Source organism: Bombina bombina, chromosome 5 (genome assembly GCF_027579735.1).
Source record: "Bombina bombina isolate aBomBom1 chromosome 5, aBomBom1.pri, whole genome shotgun sequence".
In the NCBI taxonomy this organism is placed as follows: domain Eukaryota; kingdom Metazoa; phylum Chordata; class Amphibia; order Anura; family Bombinatoridae; genus Bombina; species Bombina bombina.
In genome coordinates this window covers 113333374-113339373 of record NC_069503.1, presented here as the reverse complement: position 1 = coordinate 113339373, position 6000 = coordinate 113333374, and positions in this window count along the sequence as shown.

Sequence of the window (6000 nt, the reverse complement as noted above, 5' to 3'; positions counted from 1 at the left end):
ACTCCGGTGCTATTTTAAAATAACAAACTTTTGATTGAAGATATAAAACTAAGTATAATCACCATAGTCCTCTCACACGACCTATCTAGTTGCTGGGTGCAAGAGAATGACTGGGAGTGACGTAGAGGGGAGGAGCTATATGCGGCTCTGCTGGGTGAATCCTCTTGCACTTCCTGTAGGGGAGCAGTTAATATCCCAGAAGTAATGATGACCCGTGGACTGATCACACTTAACAGAAGAAATAACAAACTTTTGATTGAAGAAGTAATTAAATATAAAAAACTCCACACTCCTCTCACGACCTTCCTTCTATGTTGAGGGTTGCAAGAGAATGACTGGATATGACATGTGAGGGGAGGAGCTATATAGCAGCTCTGCTTGGGTGATCCTCTTGCAACTTCCTGTTGGGAAGGGAATATATCCCATAAGTAATAGATGACCCGTGGACTGAATACACTTAACAAGAGAAATATACATAAATACTTTTTAGTTTTAGATCATAACTGGAATAAACGACCTACAAATAAATCACATCATAAGGTCAATTCTGCTCTATTGACAACCGAGACTAAAAATGCATTCAACTCCATAGAATGTGATTATGTTTATTCTACTTGAGATAATTTTAGATGTAAAGGCCACTTCTGCAATGTTCTACACTTATTATACAAAAATCCCTTTTCAAAATTTATTGACTAACAGACTTACCCCACCTAAAAAAAAAATATTGTTATTGAAAGGGACAAGACAAGGGTGTCCACTCTCTCCTTTCCTTTCCAAAATTCCTATTGAGACATTAGCTATATATCTATGACAGATAATGAAAAGTATCCATATAAGGTGTTAGAATGTAGTATTATCTTTTTACACTGACAATTTAATGAACTTTCTGAGTGGCACTCAGCATAGCATCCCTTTATTTTAGAAGTTATTCAGGAATACAGTTTGTTCTCAGGATACAAAATTAATTTTGATAAAACTAATATCATGTGGATAACACTTTAAAGGGAAGTTATCTTAGTCACCCCTTTTAAAGAGGTTGAACATATTAAGCAACTACAAATGATGCCAGATGTCATTATACGTTCCTTAATAAAATAAATACTACTTTGAACAGGATTTAAAATCTTTATATTTTCCTTCCTTCCTCTACTATAACTTTTAATCTTAAGAAAGAGAAAGACCCTGAATCCCTTAATCTTTTAGATCCTTCCACTTAAAATATTATAAACTTTTAATGTAAAATATTGCAAAGAGATTGAAAAAAAATGTAAACCTCTTGATTCATATTGCTAAATTTGGCTTTATGCTTGGTAGAAATCCTGTGAAAAATATATGTAAAGCCTTTTTAGTTTTAGATCATCTTTGCAATAAACTAACTACTAAGAAGTCACATCATAAGTTTGATTCTGCTTTACTGACAGCTAACGCTAAAAAGTAATTTTACTCCATAGAATGGGACTATATGTATTATACTTTAAATTCACAGACCTGAATATTTCAGCTGTCCCACTGGCCTCTGCAATCAACTGAAATTAAAGTATATTTGCCACAGTCTAAAGAAATTCACAGACCTGAATATTTCAGCTGTCCCACTGGCCTCTGCAATCAGGTATCCTCTGGAAGATAGTTTCCCACCCACCCCAAGCTCATTTCCTCATTTATAGATAGTCTCCCATACAACTTTCATTCTCCTAAACTGACAGCTGCAAACACTGATCAGCACATCCTTCCATTCACTTAACCCTATAGAAGACATACTCGCTCTCCCTACAAATAGCTATATATCTCACACTGATAGTATATACTTATTCTGTGAAATCTTGCACATGCTCAGTAGGAGTTGGTGATGTAAAAAGTGTAAATATAAAAAGACTGTGCACATTTTGTTAATGGAAGTAAATTGGAAAGTTGTTTAAAATTGCTGCTCTATCTGAATAATGAAGTTTAATTTTGACTTGAGTGTCCCTTTAATCAGATCTCGCTTTGTGCTATCTTGTTGTGAATCCTTGTTTAATGAAGATAACATTGTGACAAATTTAATAAGATATTGATTACCTAGAATATAATTTTATTAATTATCTGTTATTATTTAAAGTCATTTAAAGGTGCAAAAATGCTCTAATAAATTAGATCAGTTTATTATTTTACCACTGATTGTACATAACTATGTAGATGATACAAAGAAACAGAAGCGCCACATGGCCTAGCACTGTGTATACTGTTGTAAGATGATATATGAGAAATTTGCACTCACATTTGATGATGCACCCCTCTTGGTGCAAATGGAGCAGGCTGGAATCTAACGGTCACCCAGCAGACGGCCTCCGGTGTGGCTCAAACTGTAATGGTTCAGGATGCGATATCACAGTATAAGAAGCACCAGATATCAGGTTTATAGTAGATAAAAACAACAACCTGTAAAGGATATAATGTAACAGAAGCCCACATGGCCACACACCCTCTCACTATATGGGACTTAAATATTTTTATTTTATTATATCATCCTGTTTATTGTATTCAGTTGTTCACCTTTGTTACAGACTGTTATAATAACTATATCACCGATTTCCATTAGCAAAAGGGCGCCCCCTATTTATTTATTCTTTTATATAACTATGTGTTTAACTCCTGCAATGTCAGCTCTAGAGCAGCACTGTAATACTGGGAGCTAGCCGATCATATGTAGCCACCTATCAGCAGTCAGCTCCCAGTAGTACAGTTCTGCTGCTGGGAATATGTACATATTCTTTTCAGCAAAGGATATCAAAAGAACAAAGTAAATTTGAAAACAGAAGTGAAATTAAAAGTGTCTTAAAATTACAAATTCTATCTGAATCATGAAAGTGTAATTTCCTATCCATTTAAGTATAATTTAAGTAACAGAAAATGTCTGTGTATAAAGTCTTGCTGGTAATTAATAATCTGGGTTGGTGTAGGTTGGGGGGTTAATTTGATATTGTTTTATGTACTGTTAAAGGGACAGTAAAGTGAAAATTAAACTTAAAGTAAGAGTAAATTCTAGCGTTTTACAAACGCTAGGATTTACTATTGAAACAAATAAAGGGCACTTTAATTCATGAAGTATAAGATATTTTATGTAGAAAGCTCCTTTATTTGATTTAATCGATCACCTTTTTTAGCTGCTACAGCAGCCCACGGCTAAAAAATTTTTTGGCTAAGCTTTCACCTCTTAGCAAATAGCCGTGCAGTAAATCTGGCTTGGCGCCCATGGGAGCCGGCTTTACTGCTCTGCTATTGGCTAAGGGGTTGATAAACGTCACCTCTTAGCCAAAATTTTTTTTAGCCATGCTCTGCTGTAGGAGCTAAGAGCGGCGATTGATTGAATGAAATAAAGGAGCTTTCTACATGAAGCATCTTATACTTCATGAATGGAAGTCCCCTTTATTTGTTTCAATAGTAAATCCTAGCGTTTGTAAAACGCTACGATTTACTTTCACTTTAAATGTATTGGAAAGAACATGACATTTCAAACAACTTTCCAATTTAATTATATTATCATTTGTGCTTAGTTCTCTTAGTATCCTTTGTTAAAAAGTAACCCTTTGTGAACTCATGAGCGTGCACGTGTCTTCAGACAGCAGAGTTTGCAACAACATATATAGCATTGTGCAGTCTCAAGTATCCAGCATAGGGAATGTATCAAGGTGTGCCAGCAACCAGGTTCCTGCCAGAACCCAACAAAAAAGCACAAACAAAGATGAAGCAGAACCACCAAATTCTTTCTTCAAGTAGCTTTATTCAACTTGAGGAGTAGCCAGACCAAAAATTCAAACAACAACTTTTCGGACACAGTCCTTAGTCATGTATGGCTAAACTGTACATAGAATCAACCTTAAATGCTACATAAGCCCCACCCCCACACCTGTACAACTGCACAATACAAATTAACCCCTTGCAACCTCATATTAGCACACAGGTAAGGTATAATGAAGACACAGCTATATACTGCAGTGTCATTAAAGCTAAACATAGCTACTAAGTATATATTGGAATACAATCATGCATATCTATATATCAAGCAAAAAAGCAGAAAATAATCCAAAGTCATCTGAAACAGAAGAAAAAGAAAAAATAATTAAACAATTATACATAATATGTAATTAATTAAAGGCACACAGACTGTTCAAAATCCCTATTCATCCCATTTGGGTATAATGTCCCCAACTTGTTAATCCAGAACATTTCTCTACTTTTAAGAAATTTAACCCTGTTCCCACCCCTTCTAGGAATTGGAATATGTTCTAGGACTTGGAATCTTAACTGATTAAGGTTATGTGTAGCAGATAAAAATTGACATGCTACCGGTGCATCCAATTTCTTAGTCCTAATACTGCTCTTGTGTTGAACAATACGTTCTCGGATACTACGGGTGGTCTCCCAGACGTACCCCAAACAGTATTAGGACTAAGAAATTGGATGCACCGGTAGCATGTCATTTTTTATCTGCTGGACATAACCTTAATCAGTTAAGATTCCAAGTCCAAGAACATATTCCAATTCCTAGAAGGAGTGGGAACAGGGTTAAAATTCTTAAAAGTAGAGAAATGTTCTGGATTAACAAGTTGGGGACATTATACCCAAATGGGATGAATAGGGATTTTGGCCAGTCTGTGTGCCTTTAATTAATTACATACTATGTATAATTGTTTAATTATTTTTTCTTTTTCTTCTGTTTCAGATGACTTTGGATTATTTTCTGCTTTTTTGCTTGATGTATAGATATGCATGATTGTATTCCAATATATACTTAGTAGCTATGTTTAGCTTTAATGATATTGCAGTATATAGCTGTGTCTTCATTATACTTTACCTGTGTGCTAATATGAGGTTGCAAGGGGTTAATTTGTATTGTGCAGTTGTACAGGTGTGGGGGTGGGGCTTATGTAGCATTTAAGGTTGATTCTATGTACAGTTTAGCCATACATGACTAAGGACTGTGTCCGAAATGTTGTTGTTTGAATTTTTGGTCTGGCTACTCCTCAAGCTGAATAAAGCTACTTGAAGAAAGAATTTGGTGGTGCTGCTTCTTCTTTGTTTGAACAAATATAGCTGTTCTACATAGTTACAAAAACTGCTGCACAGAGTGCTAAATACACGTGCATGCCCCTAAACTCATATCAGCCTCCTAGGTTTACTCTTTAGCAAATTATACTAAAAGAACAAAGCAAATTAGATAACAGAAGTAAATTGGAAAGTTGGGTAAAATTGTTGCTCTGAATTATCAGTGTTTAACTTTCATTGTCAGATTTGGCTTCTGTATTTGATGATGTTTTCCTAATTATTCTGTGATATTGTGTTTTTAATTATACAAAAAACACAAAATACTGGTCTGGATTACAATCACTTTTTATTTGCATGAAAAACCATTACATCATGATATAGCCAAAAGGAGCATTACATGATACATGCACACAATGGTATAGATATACCTAACACTTGTGCTCTTGATACAAAGGGATTTATCAGATATATAACGTTCCCCTTTTGTTATAGTAGCCATTTAAATTAAACTGATTATGATCACTTATGTTACTGATATTGTGTCTCATGAAATAAAATCAGTTTCCCCTCAGTAATTAATCTGGTATATAACATGTACATATTGTTATAAGAAAAGGTTTATCCACATAATGTGCACATTTAAAGTGAATGTCAATTTTCAGCAATGAGTGCCCGGTTTTTAAAAATACTTTTAAAAACAGGGGCACTTTCATTGATGAAAATTTACTTTGCACTGGATTTGTAGAAATACTTACCTTTTATTTCTCCAAAGCCGGATCACCGATCCCAGCCTCAGTTCCTCTGTTCTGAAATCAGAAATGACAAAACCGGCTTCCACCCCAGAGCATCCATCGCATGATGCCCGGCTGTGATTGGAGGAAGTCAGTTTTGTCATTGCTGTGGTTGTACAGCAGGAAGAAGAAGGCTGGGGATCGTCGATCCGTCTTTGCAGAAGTAAAAAGTATTTCTACAAAT